Consider the following 20,990-nt stretch of genomic DNA (forward strand, 5'->3'; position numbering starts at 1 on the left):
TAAATATTAATAATAATTTACTAATTTAAATTTTAAAAATAATGTCCTATTATATTATATGAAAATATATTCCTAGATATTGGTATAGGTACAGTATACACATATAATATATACATGCCTATATTAGTATACCTATATATACCTAAATGTGTTTGGGTATAATATATTATTATGTAATATAAAATCGTTTTTATGATAGGTACCTGAATTACGCATGACCATGTGATGGTGATGATTTTGATGATAATACACACGAATTTCGTGTATCGCTTTATCCGCGGATCCGTCGAAAATGTATAAAAATAATTATTACGAGAGCGAAAAACAATATACTAATAATAATTATGGGGAAAAAATTACACCGTTATAAAAACCCACCGAGCTATAAAATATTGTAAAAACGCGCCGAATGAATATTTAATATAAATAGGTAAGATATCGTAAAACAAAAAAAAATTAAAAATTAAAAAACGATTATAATAATAATATTTTATTATATAACACCAGTTGTGTACGATCGGTGTGCAGTGCGCGGCAGCGACGAACGTTCCGTCGGAAAAGCGGTCGGACGACGATTATAGCAACGTGCGAGCGAAAAGTCCGCGACACGCGCGCAACGTTTCAAAAAGCCGGCGCAAATGGTGATGAACCACGGGACCCGATTGGACGGCCGGACGGACTGACATTAATGGCGCGGCGGCACTCAACAGCTGCTCCGTCCGCCGCCGCCGCTTTGGACGATCGCGCGCGCACGCACGCGCGCCGTCCCGCCGCTGCCTACGCTGCCGACGCTGCGGCAGGCGAGCTGCAGTCGCCGTTCCCCCGCGCGCCCAATGATAACGCGCCGCTATAATACGCGCGTCCTTATCAGCATCCCCACCCCGCCGCTGCCTGGAAAAACCGTTCGCTGGAGTGTATACCTTCCCCTAGATAGGTATATATATTATTATTATAATAACGACAATAGTATAGGCGCTTTTCACCGCCGTCAACACGCGCAGCTTTACATTTATACATTTGCAGCCCATCGCATCGCTGACGACCGGAAAATATAGATTTATAGCTCGGCACACGCGTTCACATGTATAATATAGGTTTAATACGTGTATTATATATCATACGCATGTAATATATATATGTATATATCTAGATGATATTTCGGAAAATTAAAACATATATACAACGCGATTTAACGAAACGTTTTCGATATATATCTAATACCTATATGTTTAGGTATAATAAATTATCACTGTCAACGCGTCAAATAATATTATATACGTGCATATATTAGGTACCTATATATAGTATTATAATATTATGTATTTATGTGTGTATATAGTATATTATATTATCATTATCATGTGCTATTTAGCCGATATATTTTTATCGCGTCACGCGTCTATAATAATATTCCAAATCGGTACCTGCAGCACGTGAGTAGTATAATATGGGGCTGAAAATTGAATAAAACGTAAAGCCCTCAAAAATACCAAGTCTAAAAATTAAAAATAATAATGCATTTGTAAAAGGCGTCAAGTATTTCTTGTGTTTTTAAAAAGTTAATTGTTCGCGCACAAATATTTTAAAATAAATTTTCTAGAATATAGTTTCTAGTCACACACTTTTGCATCTACGATACCTACCTTATAATATTATACTATAATATCATCTACTCGTATAATTTGATATAGGTACCAGGTCTATAAATTACTATTGCCTATAGACTATAGACACTGTATCTAACATCGTCTCTTACTTTACGTTAATATGTTGTAATTTACTACCCTTATTACTGATCGAATTTGTATTTAATTGATTCAATTTGTATATTATACTACTATGAATATTATTATAACAAATACTTACTTTTCTTTTTGTTTTTCCCTTTTCATATTATATTATTAGGTACCTACTGTGTTATACTGTGTTGATTGTTATAATAATAATTACTGTTTTGTGTATTGGGCTCGACTCGTTGAAATAAATACATTATATTATGCCGTCTGATAATAAAATAATAGTAGGTATGTAACTTACTTTTAAGTTATTATTTTATTAATAATTAATTAAATTAAATTAAAATATAATGATAATCTATTATATCTTATATTTAAAAAATTTTAGCTTTAGTGTCAAATACCTTAAAACCTCTAAGATGCATGAAAACAATTTAATAGACGACCTTGAAGCAAAAATAGTTTTAAAATAAATAATTTTTGATTTTATTATTCAAAAAAATACAATGAAGGGATTTGTAAACAGACGACCATCGCAGGGCAAGATTCAGAAAACAATGGTAAGGTATGGAAATAGTGAATTGAAATCCCCTATATGCCTAGGTACATAGTGATGACCAAATACCAATTTTTAAGGATTCATTAAATTTAAGAGTATATGATGTAGTTATAACTCGTGGGATGTTTGATTCGAGTCGAATATATATAATAATAAAATGCATTCCATAATTTTAATAGAAATAATAAGGAAATTAATTTTTAGTTTTAAGCATTGAATCACCAAGCGTATAGTTTATCATTAATAATTACAATCGTTGTTTTCGTTTCTTATAATAAAATAATATATTATATTATTATATTTTATTCATATATTATAATCGTTATTTTTATTGATATGCGTTTTGGGTTGTACCTATACTATATATAGTTATTTTAACATATTTAAAAATTAAATTAATAAATCATTATAATGTTAACAAGTATAACGACCAATTATTACTTTAATAGCATTCATTAAGCTGTGTCGAAAGCTACCGGTATTTTCAAAATCATATGTTATCTATATGTACATCTAATTAAGAGATTGATACACATAATATATACCTTCAACTGTGGATTAAATAAATATTTGTTTATAACGTTATATTCAAGCAATAAAAATAAATTAATGAAACTTATTAAATACTAAATTTTAAAATGCCATACCTATAGGTATAATGTATAGTTTTTCCAATTATTCTTTCTTTAGACATCATAATCTTTCTTTTACATGATTAAAAAAATGTAATAACTCAACAAAATAATGAGTTTAGAGGAGATTACCAGCAGAGATTCATTATTAAATAAATTACCATTTAAAATAACATTTAAATGTATACAAATAACTAATAAGATTATGGTAATATAACTTTGAAAAAATAAAATATTATTATCATATTTTTAATTCGGTTCTTTTTCGTGTGTAAAATAGGTACATTTTTAATTTAATATTCCAAAGCAGAAGATTTTTTGTATTTTCTTTAAGCTTCTTTCTTTTTTGGAAAACTTCGATAGGTTATAAGTATACAAAGATTACATGAGCGGAGTAGCAAGTGGCACTTCATAAGGTTATGATTGTGAGTTTTATTGAGTTCGGGTTAATTACAGTTTTGATGATTATAATAATAAATATAGGTACATCTCAATACATATTATTATACATTATAATTAATTATAAATTGATTTGTGTGAAATCAAAATTTTTTTATATTCAAATTAAGCGCATTTACATCATTGAAATTACATATTATGTTAGTCTTAAGTATATTCTACATAATTTAACTGCTTTAACTAATAGAGATTTTCGTGTCAAATTGCATATATAAAATATATAGGTATATTAATATTTGACTAAAAACAATTTAATTACACAAAATATCAACTAGCAATTCACTTCATCGTAACCTATTAAAATATAGTAGTCAATTCTTGCGTACACGCCTATAAAGTATAGTCAGCTGTTACGTATACATTGGGAAATATTATAATGTAACTATAATATTATAACTAAACGAATGCTGCAGGTTGTGTCATTTTGTGACTTCGTAACAAAAATAAATGTTATAATAACGGTGTTTTTTTTTTTTAACAGGATGTGCTCAACGATATTTATTGTATAGTTGTATTAGTATATAATATCTTATACAATAACAAGGATCATAGACAATATACAGTACGGGTACCTATATGGCTATATCTATATATTACACACCATGGTAATCATCAAAACAATATTCTAATATGCGCTGCAGTTTAGTGAATTCAAAATAATATTATAATAATACCTACATAATATAAGCAGATAAAAATCTGAATCAAAGAAATCAGTAAAGTCAGAAGCTATAGAATTACGAGTAGGTAATAAATAGGTATATAAATTGAATGTATTATAACATCATTTTTTTTTTCATTGATCATTTTTTAACATAGGCATGCATAGGCCATTAGTTATTTGTATATTTATTAAAACATCAAAGTAATATTTAACCTAATTTACAGTTACACTTTTTTTTTTGTACGCAATTAAACATTTTAATTTGGTTATACCATTAATACCATATTACTGTATGTAATGTACATACACATACGCCTATTAAGAGTGTAAACACGTCGGTCAAGACATCGTCCTGTAATATATGTAATTGGCAATAATATAATATATTATACGGATTGAATCGTTTAACATATATTATCTCGGAAAGTATTAAGGTGTATGTTAATATCACATAATTTAAAGACATGTATTACAAAACAACATTTTTGAAAAAAAAATTATATCTTATTACTTTTTTTTATTGTTATAGTTTTTTTTGATTTTTATGATTATTCAAGATAACACCGTGTCACATCGTTTTGCTCATCTAAACTTTAAATATTTATAAGTTATAACTAGAGCGTGATTTTATATTTTATTAAAATAGACAAAATATGATGCGTATATTCTCTTAAAAATTTGAATATATATATGCTTGTAATATTCTTTATTAACTCTTTTTGTATTCAGATTCTTTGTACTATGAATCGTTGACGTATCTTGCATCCATTAAAAATATGTTTTTACATAGAAATCTACGCTCTAGTTATAACTAATTAACTATAGTTCGAAATTCGATTTATATGAATCTATAAGCACTCCAAAAATTAATTTGCTCCAGAATATGAAATTAAAAATGTAATGCTGTCATTCAAAAAAGTAAAAAACTTAAATATGATAACGATAATAATAGTGAAAAATTATGTTTTGTAATGATTTTAATAATTACGTAAAACGAATATTTCTCCAGCAGAAAATAAAACTTTTTAAGATGAGTGCTTTTATTGTTAAAAAAAATCACCCATACATTAAACATATTTTGAAGCCTAACCGTTATGATATTTTGGAGGAATTATACGAACACCGAATTCGTGAATCAAATTTACATTGAATTTGTTTATGGCACGAATTATTGTTGGGCATAATGCTTAGGTATTTGGCTCTAAATATTTTATATATTATATATTATTAGGTAATATTTTATTTAGACACCTATTTGTTATAATATTTATTACACTTATAATAATAATTCTTAATATACTTCTCAAGTTGGTTCTTTTATTGTAATAAATATTTATTTAAAAAAATTTTAAGTTCTATATTATATTATTATGTATTTATGTGCTAACTGCTAATACACGCCAAACAGTCCCCGCCCGTTGATAACAATAACCCTAATGTACACACTATACCTATGTATCCACGATTATATAGTAGGTAGCGTGCATATATTATTGTACACCTATGCCTACAGTCGTGTAGGTACACTTCTGTAGTACAACTGTCCGTTATCGACGCGATAAGTAAATAAAACTGTATGGTCTATACTCTATACATCGTATTAGGTGTAATGCCTACACGTGTTTTAATACAAATTTAATGTTTGGCGAAACAACCGTCGACCTGCAGTGCGCTTATATATGTGTATAATATAGGCATATATATATTTATATATATGTATAGCAGGATTCGAGTATACGCGTATTCAGCTGAGGCTTCTTGCCCATTGTTTTCTTACATCACAGCGAGGTAATTAAATCGCAAACGATATTCGTTTTTTATATACGTAAGTATGTATATTAAATTTATACATACAAATTATATAGGTACACGCGGTGTGCGAGTTTATAAGTAGATACATACGATTATATAAGTATTATAACAAGTGTGTATCTTTAATACGCACACGACAAATTGTAGCACACTGCGGGCGTATATGTTTATTGTTTATTTCTATATTTTTTTTTTGCTTTCAACAAATACCTTTTACATACTGGGCGATGACGAAACGAAGATTCTAATAAGTATACGTTATTATTAAATAGAAATAGGTAAGAATATCATATATACACTTTATACGATAAAACGACGCTACACTGTTCGGGTGAATAAAATATATGAATGCATTTATATTGACAGCAAGTGATGGTCACTGCGGATCTATTACCACCGTATAATATGATACTTTTGTTTATATTGATCAAACTTTCGAATAGTTATTCGATCACAGTATTTTCGTAGGTACCTATATATTTATGCTATAAGTTTAATATTAAAGAATAACGATTTATATAAAAGTACAAACGATTAATTTCTGAACCAAATATAATAGTACCTATAATCTAAATTTTATATTTATTAGTTTACAAAATGAATTATTTAAATCAAAAAATCCGAGAACTTTGACATTGAAACTATATTATGTATATATTATCTAAGGGGATACCAACCGTCACAACTAATATATATATATATATTATATATTATATAACTATACAGACACCGACCCTTGAATTTTAGCATTATATTCCCCACAACTGCACGTTTTTATAATATAATAATACTATATAGTCTATATGGAGTGTAAAAACATAATATACGCGTGACACCCCAAAGACCCCCGACGATAACGCTCCATAAACACACATCCCGAACACTAGCGATAGAACGTCCTTGGGTCACATATATACATTGTTTTCTACGGGTGTTATTCGACGTATGTGATTTATCCGGCAAATGAAAAGAGATACCGTTATACTGTAAATTCAATAAAATCTATATAATATTGTTACAGACGTAAGTTTGCTTTTATATAAGATTTTTAATTCGATCACCCAATGGCACTTGTAAACATCAAACAAATACTTTTTGAACAACCGCCTATACATTTTTCGAATAAAATATATTGTCAGCGATAATCTTTTGAATGATATAATAATAGTTTATAATCTTAGGTCGAATTATACCGTAAACTAACGTGATTATTACAATTGCGTCACTATACAATACGATACAGTAAATACGATAACACCTTAACCTAATATATGTATAGATATATCATACTGAAGAACGCTGCAGTGAAAACCAAAAATAACATCTGTGTATCGTGTATGAGTGTTATTAGTTATTACTATAGTATAATATGATATCAATACATGAACAAATATGCCTATAATAATATTTTCTCGCACGTTATAATTATATTATTATATATCTACTTAGTACACTTCCCACAAACAACCTCTCGTAAAAATCAAAAAAAATGAAATAAAAATGCACACTCAAATATCAGGCTGGAATAATTCTTGATAAGGCTTACATCGTTTAAATGCAGTGTTTATAAAACAGTTGAGCTTATGACTATACTATATTTTGGACTGTGGTATATATAATATTTTGCACGCGCCCACAACAGCCTTCCGCAGGTTGCTTTGCGTATATTATATCTATAGGTACTATTACGTTTATTGAGACGATTGACTGTCGAACTCAAGGTTATAATCGATACAATAATCTGTTTGCGATCAATAGCAATTATTGAAATCCCTCAGAATGAAAATCAGTAGACAGAGTTAAGTTTTATTAAGACCAACGGTGAATATAATAATATATAACATAAACGTGGCAGTGCAAGAGTATAATATTATTTTATCGTGGACGTCTTTCTATTTATTTACAAACTATTTTATTTTTCATTTTATAATATTATTCCACATGAATACATATATAATCCCGGTCCAAAACTACCACCAATCAAAAACCCTATATATAAATGTCGTATATATTATATTTGCTCTCTCTCTCTCTCTCTGTATAGGGTGAATTCTGAAATTCGGCGGGACATAATATATTACTAAAATTTTAGCTCTAATTAATTGTCTGTCAACCGCAGCGTTAGCACATTCATCTCCAAGCCGTTTTCCGCATGCAAGTGAAATATTCTCCCCTATTGTACTTTGATATTCAATTATTTTATACATTGCATTTGTACAAATTACTTTTACTGAAAATATTCTACGACTTTATAAGTTATAATAATTTAATTGTTACCAACGAATTTAAGATGAAATTAAGTACTGTTATATTTTATATATTTTTAAAATCGTATTATTTGTATGAAATAAATTAAAAGGAAAACAATAGTATTAGATCAACGTAAAATGGAATTGTTTTTTGGATAAAAATATATAGTATAATATCTTAAACAAAAAATATATTTATATTTTGATGAAATTTCGATCGATGACCATCGTATTGACAATTCAAAACATTTTACTAGATGTTTTATCGTATGATATTGTAAACATGAAACAATAATGTTATTGTTTCCATATAAATGAAATAAAAAAAAAAACATTGTAGAAGCTCTTATTATAATATATACCCATGTGTTGACTAAAGTTGTATAAATGCCAAGATTCGTTACCACAATTAAATAATTCCAATAAAATTAATCAAGATAAAAAATATTGAAAAAATTAACATATTATTTTTCAAAAATTTAGTTCAGATAAAATTATTATAGTTAAATAAAAAATTGACAGTCTTTACTATAAAAATTGTAATGTTTTTCTGTATGTAACTGAACTACTCCTGCACCGGGTTTTATGAAATTTTTTGTGTGTTTGAGTTGTTCCCCGGATGGTTTAAGCTTTAGATTCACAATTGGACCCGGTATGTCCAACCCGAAAAGTTGCTCAAAGAGGGATTTTGTGATTTATGATTGACATTTTTGTTGCTACTGGTTATAGCCGTTATAGGAGAAATAATTAGTAGAAATTAGTATTTTTTTGTATATGGGTTGCTATTGGTTAATCAGTAATCGGGCAGATCAGGTAAAAGCATGCATACAATTGAATTTTCGCACATTGCCTACCAAGGTGGCTGAGTTGCACTTTCTACAGCTAAAAGGAGTTGAACAATCACAGTTTTGAATATTTTAAAAGTTGTCATTTTTTAAGGACAACGAAGTTTAGCGGGGTCAGCTAGTATAAAATAAAAACCACAGAACAATAATAATTTTTTCTTTTCATATCATTATATCTTATTAATAATTAAATAACTATATAGCATTTATTTTCAGAAAAGATAAAAACTAAAAAGTCGACAGAATTATAAAATGTACCTATATTATTCGATTCACGTAATATATCTGTCGAGTTATACGGAACGAACAAAGATCGCTATTGTCCGAACGGCTTTTCCCGGAACCGGCCCGAGGCAGTCACAAAACGAAACGGAAGTAAAATTAAAAAAAATTCACGTCGAAATCGCACTGGTTCGCGGTTCTGGTTTTGTTAATTCCGAGCTTCTATATATATGTATGTATATAACTATTTATAATGCGCACATACCACGCCTATGATACTTATGCATAGGTAGTATTTCAATACATCTATGTATGTATCTAAAATATCACACCTTCCGAATCGCGCAAATTTTTCCGTGGTTATCTATCGCCGTATTCGAGGAAACTCGTCGCCGTCCTCTTCCCGTAGGTATATAATTTATTATACAAACGGGTACGAAAAAAAATTATCATGTATACTTAGATCTGCGGCGTCAACGTGGTTCACTCCACTGGCGCGCACGCGTGCGGCGTTATATACTCGCTATATATACGTCTTAAGTGTACGATTATAGGTACATACAATTTTATGGTGACTACAGTACACTATAATATTATATCGTACTGTCAGTACAAGAGGGCCGTATATCTAAAAAGGTAAATTGTTCAGGAGAGCGTTTTTAAGATTCAATAGCTTATACAAATTAGTGAGTTATCTTCAGCCAGATATAAGTATAACAAATTTTATTCAAAAGGCCGTATTTCATTATACGGCGGTATTGTTCTAAATAGTTATATTTAGGAGGCCACATTTCGTTTTACGGCTTTATTATTATCAACTACCTATAAAACTGGTTCAGTGCAATAAGTTTATTTCATTAATAGTAAATTTAATAATATAGTAGCATAGATCGCGCCACTCTATAAAAATAGAGAAAAAAAATACGAATTCAGAGATACCAAAACCTTAAAATTTAAAAATTTCGATATACGGCCCTCTTGTACTGACAGTGCGATATATTATATTCCATCACTATATTATGTCGTATGATATACCTATAATACCTATATATACCAGATACCTATAATACCTATATTTATGTACCGATATCATATGCAGCGCGTTTAACTTCTGCGAAAGTCTAATAACGTCGGACGCCACTGACGGCGCGGCACGTTCCCGTCGACGAAATCGTGTATATATTTATACCGCATCGGTCATGTCCGCATCGATATACCTACCTATATAGGTATCTATATAATATTATTATATTATATACTTACAAATTCATCGTCCGTCTCGCGTTCACGATATGTCGTTTATATATAAATGTATAATATATATAGACGACGACGACGACGACAATAATAATAATAATAACACAAACGCTCGCACGCACGCGCATCCCGCGCGGACGAGACGACGCGAGTCCGGCGGCTGCGGTGGTGGTCATTACGTTTGCCACGCACGCCCCGTAATTGCCTCGCGAGTATCGCGGCGCTAATGGCGCCATGTGCCGCGCGCGTCGACTCGCAACAGCGGCGACGCGACCAGAAAGACGACTATCTCTCGGTGGCGTGACGTGACGTGACCGCGCCGCTGCGGAAAGGGGGACATCGGTTTTAACGCTTTAAATCTTTGGACGCGAATCGTACAGATTTTTTTCACTTCTTATTCTCACCGCGCACGGCGCATATACCCAACTACCAATTATATGTGTGTGTGTGTGTGTGTGTGTGTGTGTGTGTGTGTGTGTGTGTGTGCTATTATTATTGCGACGCGACGCTCCGGAGATTTATATATTTTGTATTATGTGCGGATCGTATAGGTATGCATTGTGTACTTTTTTTTTTCATGTAGGTACCGTACGAAAGTATGCGTAGGTAGGTATATATACTGCAGCACTCTTATCGACTATACAATAATATATATACCTAGAGGTATGTGTGTAACTACATTTTGTCAGTGCCGTCCGGTTTTGACTTGAGGTATACGTATAATAGATGTATATAATATGTAGCTCCAATATCGGAGGAGGTCTTGCTCGTCACTACAACGGCGCAGTATATGTTAAAAGTTTTTCATTATTTACTTCATTCGAAATATTTATGATAATATTATAGTAGTTAGGTATAAGTATAGAATATAGATATACCGCTGCTATACATCGTGTAAACGCGAACAGCCGATTATCGATTTCCAATCCAGAAATCTCGTATGAGATACTCGAGTGTGTATGGATGTCAGAACAGAATATTTGTGTTCTCTCTCTGACCCGCGCGTGCAACATACCAAATTACCGTTTAGCAGAACTAATACCTATTGTGTTGTTAACTTTAATAATATATTAGAAAGAATATTGACCTATTATCAAAATTTAAACTTAAAACATTATCTGTATTTGTATAGATTAGGTTAAGTTGGGTTAGGTTACATGTGACTTTTTCACGATAAACTTAATTTTTACGGAATTAATGAGTATGCAAGATATAATAATTTAAAAATGCTCATGACTTGTTTTAAAATTTAAATATCAAAAATATATTGGACCCTAAAAATATTCTTACTTTTAAATTTGATAACAGATCATATAACTATTTTATTAAAAATAACTGAGTAAAATTGATTATTCTGAACGTGTAATTTGTTAAGTTAGTAAGACGGATTCAACGCAATGTGGACACAACAATATGTTCTCTTAAGAGGTTATGGATAGACAATTTTAAACATATATTAGGACAAAACAATATAATTGAAATTTAGTTAAATTTAACATATTTGTAGAAATTTGTATGTACCTATGCGGCTATGCATTCATCGTTCTTCAACAATTGTATACATTTTATAATGTAATATAAGAAACAGATCAGTTACAGACAAATTAATTATAAAAAATTAAGAACATTTTTAAAAAGCTATAAGGTATATTGGGGAGGGGATGACTGCCACCTTTAAGTATAATTTTATATATATACCTACAGTGAGTGTTTTTGTTTTTGTCCTTGTGGACTTACATGTCTAAACCCTAATATAGGTATACACCTAAGTGTGGTTTGAATACTTAAAAGAAACATGATGTATTAATTATTAACTTTTAAAATAAATACACCACAGTACCTAAACTATAAATTGGCTATCCGATTTGTAACAAGTTAAAATAAACCGAACTTCAAGCACATACCTTTGATAATCTCTATAATCCAATAATAAGTTATCCAAAATTATATTTCAAAAATGTTTGTTAGAAAAAAAAATAATGACAGGCACAAACACTGTTGATTTATGCATAGCTACAAGACGTTTATGGTGCCAACACTTGAACGAAGGGATTGCTCGCGCGACACCTAACGGAGACTTTATACAACTTCAACGACTGTTACGCGTCCCTGATGACAGAGGTCGTCCCGGTCTCCGGCTGCCCTTAATATTTTTCGTTTTTATTCACCACCAACACCCCCTAACGGATCAACCCTCAAACGAGGGTCGCGCAAGTCGTATCATTATTATTCTAAGAACGATGCCGTCGGTTTCAGATAATTTTTTTTTTACTGAACACGTTTTATTTTATCTACTACTGCCGTTTTCAAACAAGTTAACTTAACGTCTTTACGGAATCCAGTACGTTTTGTCCGGTTTTTTCCGTTTACTCTTTAAGAAAAAAAAACAAGTATAGGTAGGTACGTGTCTTAATAATATATAACAATATAATAGCTATACTGCAATTATCTGTTCGCAGTTTTTCTACATTCCACGATAGAATTAAAAGAACGAAATACTTAGAATAAAATTAGCTAAACAACTTTACCTATAATATATTGTTATCGAATACTTTATGAATTGAATTAAATCAAACTTTAAATTTTAACTGTCATAATAAAATGTATCAGTGCTACCTATTTATTCTATAACAGTTAATAATATGATGAATAATATTAATCATGCAAATTGCTGCAAGATTTCAATTTTACTCTTAAACAAGTCCCGAATATTGTATTTCTTATTTCATGGTTATTTGTTATTGCATTTCCGGGCTTTCAGTGATTGGATATTTTTCAATATTTTGATGGACATTTAGGTGTGGACTACCTACATTATTAAAAACGTTTGATCTTAAACATTTCATATTATAATTTATTAGTTAATATATAATATATGTATGTATAATATACAATCGATTACTATACATATTATAAAGCCGAGTGCTTTAGAATACCGATGTGTTGACGCAAATAAAAAATAAAATATTCTGATTGCAATCTATCATCGCACTGGATGTCTTCCGTCCGAAAGAGTATTGAATATATTATAATATGTACAATCAGAAAATAATTATTAAAATAATTTAAAACGATATTATATACTACTTCCGCGTGCCAATAGTATGTGTGTGTACAATATCAAATTGTAGCACGATGTGGCGCGGTGTTTGCATTCGGTCGCGAAACGCGCTCTGAGTGTACGGTGCGGCTGTTGTCACTAGTTTCCGGATGGGTGACCACCCGGATTTTTGTGACAAATCCTTGCCACACACACGCGTGTTCAAACCGACCACACCTCCCCACACAGTAACAAGCTAATGACCTCAAATAATATTAAATTATTATTTTCATAACGATAAAAAATATCCCAACACACGCGGGGTCAGCGTGCGTATAGAACACGAGGGGAGCTCCAGTACCTGCGTTTGTTGTAGGGTAAAAAAATAAAATCTCAACCTAGAAAATGTGTTTCACATAATACTACACGACATATGGGCACATGACAACAACAACAACAACAACAACAACGATGACGACGACGACGATGACAACGACACAAGGCGTAGGTACCTGACATAAAATACACTATTATTATTATATCATGTTATAGGTACGGGCTACAACTGCGACCCATATTTTAAAAGCAATAAAAATCGCGTCGAACATTGTAAATCGGCGGCGGCGGCAGTAAATCGAACGGACGGTCGGCCGGGCAAACGCCACCGCGCCGCAATCTTGTTCCGCTTGTCCGCTGTATACCTACAGGTCGTAAATATCGGCGGCGGCGGCTCTTCGGTTTTTATCGTTATTTAAATGAGGCCAGTGCACACACGACGGACCGTCGTCGTCGGCGCACGTTAAATGTTGTACTCTCGCGCGTGTCCGAGTGCATCGACGGGGCGCGGGCGAGCGGTTTTTATAATAATAATATTATTATTAGTAGTAGTAGTAGTAGTAGTATATGTATTGTATGGTGGGCATCGGGCGCGAGCGCTTACCTCCGCCGCCTCGTCACATTATTACTATCATCAACGTCGTCGTATCGCGGGCGTGATTGTAAAAATAATATTATTTTTTTAATCGCTAGAATGGGAAAGAAGTCCGCTAGACCTACGCGCACGACATCTACCGCACACTCCGCCGGGGCCCCGGTTCGCGGCGCCATCTGACGGCCAACATGCGCGCACCGGTCGCGCCGTCTAAAATTCGAGATTTCGCGAGTCCGCCCACGCACGCACCCTGCACACTAACGACGGAAGACTTTCGGCAACGATCACGTCATGCGTCATACGTCATACGTCGCGGACAACGCGAATAATAATCGTATATGGGTTGACCTACCTAATCCATCTACGGATATACGGATTGTTGATGATTTCTTGGTATATTGACTTTATAGGAATGGCATAATAAATTATAATAATACACCTAACTTTTGAGTTTCGAGTGTGACATTTTTAAAAATGTTTATAAACGATCCGATTAATGTAAAACAATTTAACGTTATCAAGAAGAATTTTTGTCTATATTAGTTTTTCAAATAATGACCCTCCTCCCCTTTTTTAATTTTTAATTATTGAGCCGACACTTTTTTAAGAATTTTGACGTATCTAAATCAAATTTTGAACGTATAGTTTTTGTGTTATATAACCTATTATGTAACTATATTATTATCTGTACAATATGTTTCAAAGTGTTTTATTTATTTCAAATTTAATTCACAGTAAAAAAATCGATAGTTATACAAATAAGTATCACCATTAAATATTTAGTGGTTTAAGGTTGGTACCTATATATTGTAGTATATAATAATACACGACACTCTATATTGTACTACATGCGTTAGTGCATGGGCGATTTTGTATAATAAATACAGCGATTATATTATTAAATTAATATTTGCGATTTCTCAGAAGTAACTCACAATAACCATTGCAAATATGTATTTAAGATACATTAATATTGTCTCCAAATAAAATCCATATAAATATTAATAATAAATAATTGTAATGTACCTAGTTTCATATTAGGACTATCGATTAAATTAGCAAAAAAAAAAAAAATCAAAATTTAAGTTTTTATTAGGTAAGCAATGCTCAAAAATATAGGTAGTATCTTTTTAATAGTAAAATTCAATATTTAAAAACCATGTAAAATTAATGTACCTACCTATAATATATTTTTCTAGGACTTGTTTTTTAAATTTAATTTTGAAAACCCTAACGACTCAGTTTCAAAGGCCAATAAATTCGTATAAAGCTAGTTTTAGTAAAAATAATTATACGTTGTCCAGTTGTCCTGTTATAGTAATAGCCAATAGGTATAGATATAAGTATTGATTGGTGAAAATCGGAAAATTAGACCCCCATAAAACGATAGATGAATTTCCATTCAGTGATGCTTGCGTCAACAGAAACTACTTGCTATTATTTAAAAAATAAATTATAAAAAAAGGCGTAGGGGGTAAGCCACCGTTGATCGCCACGATTAGAAACACTATCATACGTGTACAATACAAATAATATTATAAAGGTACCTATATTATAACATTTTTCTATCATTTGTACCTATATTATATTTTTTTTTTTTTTTTTTTTTTTTTTTTTTTTATTGGGTAACCCGCGGCAACATAGGCCATTGGGTGTGGGGAGGGCACTGTAGGTTTTATATTGGGTAGGTTTGGTAGGTTTTATATTGGGTAGGTTGGTACACATGTGTGTTGTGTTTGGCAGAATTTCTAATGGGGCACCCGTAGGTTTCTGCCGTGCCCCGGGGTGGGGGGAAGGCGGCACTTGTTCTCCGGACACCGTGACTTGCACGGAGAAAAATGCCGCCCAGTGGTCGAGGATCGAACTCGGACCGGCTGTGCCGAATCCGTCGCGTTAGACCACTCGGCCACCTCGTCCCCCCCTATATTATATTATATTTTCTTATATCGAATGTTTGATGACACTAGTTCAAGAGCTCGCACAAGGGGGGCTGCTTAAGGGGCCATTGTCCCCCTGGGAACTTATAGCTGCATGAACTTTAATATTAATATCACCATTTAGATTATAAATAATTTTTGTCTTGCCCTGGGTGGGATTTTATCCTACAGCGAGGGCGCTTGCACTAGTTTGTGGTTACCGCCGTCTACCGGTTATGTACCTATAGCAGATGTTTGGAACACAAGGTATCGTTGCGCATAAGTACCTATAATATAGTAGGGATACCTATTGCAGACTAGTATTATTACATTTCAGTTTTTAAATACAAAATTTCTAATGATGTAGTTTTGATAAATTTGTTATATTAATACTTTGTAATAACTTAATACTAGCACCGTAGACCGAAACAATAAAATTATTGGTATACAAAACATTTGAAGACATACCTAAATATTATTATAAAAAATTACGCCACGCTTGAACCGAAACACGTTTATACGGACCAGTTTAATTTGAAACAGCCCATGAAAGAGCTGTAAGTTTGTCACATGTTTTCGTTTAATAATCTATACAAGAAAAATATTTCTATCGTCGGGCACTTAGGCAGCGTTATCATGGAATGCGTGTATACTAACTATATTACTACTGACCTCAGTCTTCGGATTGACGGGTATTATAAGAATAAAATATAACAATCGGTAAAAATAACTAACATGAAAACGAACTCTTTTACAACGTGTTTATAGGACGTATAATTTAGGTGGGTATTATAGTATACACATAATAAATTATCGAAAAACAATTTATTCGTTACCAGAAGAAGCGATAACGTTAGATATATGCGTATACAGTAGTTCAAGCCGAGTTCAAGCTCTCTCGGCAACACGTGGATATTAGGACGATGGTATTTCGTCTTCGGTTTTAATGACGATAATAATAATAATAATGATGAAAAAAAGAAACTGTTTTTTTGACATGAAATAATCACAAGTTCACCTAAATGAGTACCAGTTGCACAGACGGCGATTTGACTTTTACGAACTGCAGCTTTGTCACCGTAAACACCTATAATATTATTATTATACATTTTTTTTCCTATATTTTTTCATTGCAATGATCTCAAGGTCTTTGTCCCAATACTTATCACAAGTGATGGGTAGTAGGGAGATCATGTGATCTATTTATCTATGTATAATATATAGGTGCAATCGTTTACCCAAACGCGAAATCGCTCGCGACGTCCAAAAATCGACACGACTCGTATAGGTACGACTATAATGCATAATACGGGTTTTACATAATATTATGAATAAAAAATTTCGAAATATAAGATGCGTTCATACGTGTAGCAATGGCATTCATGTATATATATATATATATAATATGTTTGCTCGAGCGTGCTGCGGTGTGCATGGGAGTTAAGTCTGCATGTCAACGTCTGCTGACACTCGAACCTCCTATTTCATTATGGCTGGCCAACATGGCTGTGTGTGTACTCGGCGAGGTCCCGACGCAGCGACGGCGGCGGCGGAGGAACAGCAGCAGCAGCTGTCCGTTTGCCCGAAAATTACGAGGCCGCGTTCACACGTACTCGCGCGACCGGGTTTGACAAACGATATTATTATTATTATTATTATTGCAGTACAGTTATAATGAGCGAATACCACCGCCGTGACCTTAATCCGATATAGTATATAGGTATAGTGGTATAAATATAAATTTGATATATATATATATTATATTATGACTACGTGTTGTGATATTATTTTATAAATTTTGTTGTACGTTACCCTCGATCATCGATATACAGTACCTATTATTATTTTGATAAACTGACGCGAGGCTTCAAATACGGACGAGACGCGACAGACATAACTCGATACTATAATATAGACGTATATCAGTAGACTGCGTGTACTCCAGCTGACTGCCGAGTGTTGTAGGTATAATAATATAATAAACTTCGAATTTCAGAAATCATTTATCATCGACGCGTCCTTATTATACGATATAAGTGTACAGACCAATCTCAAACGGTTGGATTACATAAAACATTACATAACTCAAATTCAAGATAACGGAGAATCATTACTCACTATCGAACACGAGCACGTCGTATACATTTTTCGAATCATTACAAGATAATATTATATTGTTATTATAATATAGTGACCTATAATATAGTTACGTTTTTAATAGAAAACACATACACAAAATGGTGCTGAATAAGCATACAACCAATATTCTATAATATATAATAATACGTAAAGAAACGGGTGATATATATGCCGCGATGCAGACACTATTAGTAATTTTATAATAATATGAGTTACAGTGCGCTATTATCGCGCTAAAAAACGTCGATTAAAAAATATGCCTAAAAGTTCTAAAAATAAAATTTCGCAAATAGAAGACACAGCCCGAGTGTTGATGATTATTGTGTATGAGTCTACGAGTGAGTGAGAGAGGGATAGGTGACATGGCGGGGGGGCAGCGTAGTAGGTACAACGGCAAATAATAGGTGTCGTCGGGTTGAAGCGAATAAAATTTTTTTTTTTTGAAAAATTCATCTGTGGCATTGGCGGCTAAACCACTCCAATTAACATGGGAATTTGTAATACATGACGGAGAGAGGAAAAGAGACGGAAAATTACGGGCTGCAAAGAGTTCGGAATGGAATCGCAATAATTCTCATTGTTTCGAAAATATAATATAATGTAACCGTCCTCCGACCTAAACCCCGCCAACAACACTTCCAACATCCATCGGTGTGGCATGCAACAATTGCGGTCTGGACACGTCGTCGTCGGCGGCGGCAGAGGCAGAATGCTAATTTCGCGCCGCCGCCGCATAGGATAGAAATCTCTGTCGTCATCGCTGCCGCCGCCGCCGCCGCCGTCGAATACAAATTTAGCGCGCGTTAAATATTACTTATTACTTATTACTCGTTCTACATAATATTAACATAACATATTATTAGGTATACGATATTGTAATATTATCGATTTCATTACACTCCACGCGGTAATCGCATATAATATACATAATAATATTAATTATTATAATATAATTCAATATATTATATTATACGTTTTTCGGAATGTATATAATTATAACTTATACTCCCACTCCATAGCGTTTTCTAATATCCGCGTTGACGTTTTCGAGGTCTCAATATATTAATATATAATATCTACTGATGCAGTAGGTTGTAAAGTTGTAGGTAGGTACACACAATAAATAAACAGCGTTTTTCGCATTTATACGTCAAACCGACGAAAATATAACACTACAGACGTTGTGTACACAACATCGAAACGCGCGAAGACCGCTGCTGCATTATTCTATTGGTGCCTACATGATAATATATTCGCGCGCGCGTGTGTGTGTGTGTGTGTGTGTGAGTGCGCGCGTCCACACAGTGGTCATCGGTCGAACGGAATTTATAAAGCCACGTTATTTTCGTACGAGACACCGAGCGATAAATTTCGCGAAATTTATATAAAAATACGACACGAAAAACAATTTCACGTTTAGAATTTATCGCTCCGCGCGTAATAAATAAAACGTGTAATAGTGTCATATTATGCTGCGCGACCACTCCTATACATGCAGTGCGCATGTACAATAATAATATAATACTTATGATAATAACAACAATAATAATAATAATAATTATAATAATATGTGCGATTTTATTTATTACAGTTCAGAGCGCGCGCGCTTATATAGGCATATAATATAGGACGATATATAGAAGACAAATGTTGATTTAAAGCTAGCGATAATCAAATAGAGTGTAATAATATGGGCGGCAGGCCTATAATATATTATAATATTATTATTAAACCGTAAAAGTGTTTGAAAGTTAACCGAGCGTGCATAATGATACGTGCACAGGTATACAATGTCCGGTATACATATAGGCGACCGCGATAGAGATTGAAATAATAAAATTGTGTCGGCGGCGTCGCGGCGAGACGGCGAGACGGCCCGTGTCTGTCCGTCCGCCGTCTCTGTACTTTAATATTATCTATTATCATACATACACACGTTGTAAATATCGCGTAAAACGGACGGACCGATTGACGTGTCCTATACTCCTATGATTATAATGAATTATCGTGACCCCGGGCCTCAGACCGCGTACCTGTAATATAATTGATTCAAATGTTTTTGACGATATTACGAGAAAAAAATCGTATTAGCCGGCGGAATTTTAACGAAAACAAAGCATATCGAGTACCTACGTACGTAGTCGGTGTATAAATCATATTATTATTAATTTAATTTATGCTATCCGTATACGAAAAACCTAATTGCATAGTAAACGCCGAAGCACGCCAGCCGCTGCGGCGGCGGCGGTGATTTAAATTAAAATATTCAAAGAAGCAAACGAGTTTGAGTCGAACCGCGGCTGCTATATTATTTTGTTGTATATAATATGTATGCACAACCACAGACCGCGACCAATCTGATTTTGGTGGATTTTCATTACCCCCCACACCCATCGCCCATTATGCTTTATATAAGAATAAAGTCACACCGTGTTCTCGAGCCCATTAATAAAATACACACGGATATCGTACACCAAATAGAATAATAATGTCTACAATATCGCACCTAAACAAATGGGGGTGTATACT

General features: G+C 32.7%; 1 protein-coding gene across 9 annotated transcripts in view; it reads right to left on the reverse strand.

The window, feature by feature from the left end:
- Positions 1-20,990, reverse strand: part of LOC132938226 (homeotic protein antennapedia-like) — a 204,848-nt gene that overhangs the window by 120,820 nt on the left and 63,038 nt on the right. The window contains exon 1 of one of the 9 annotated variants that reach the window (XM_061004934.1): positions 204-688. The exons of the other annotated variants lie outside the window; for them this stretch is intronic. The gene's annotated coding sequence lies outside the window, so the exon portion shown is untranslated. Of the gene's footprint in view, positions 1-203; positions 689-20,990 lie in introns of those variants that run through there. 9 annotated transcript variants of the gene reach the window in all.

Source organism: Metopolophium dirhodum, chromosome 2 (assembly GCF_019925205.1).
Source record: "Metopolophium dirhodum isolate CAU chromosome 2, ASM1992520v1, whole genome shotgun sequence".
NCBI classification, from domain to species: Eukaryota; Metazoa; Arthropoda; class Insecta; order Hemiptera; family Aphididae; genus Metopolophium; species Metopolophium dirhodum.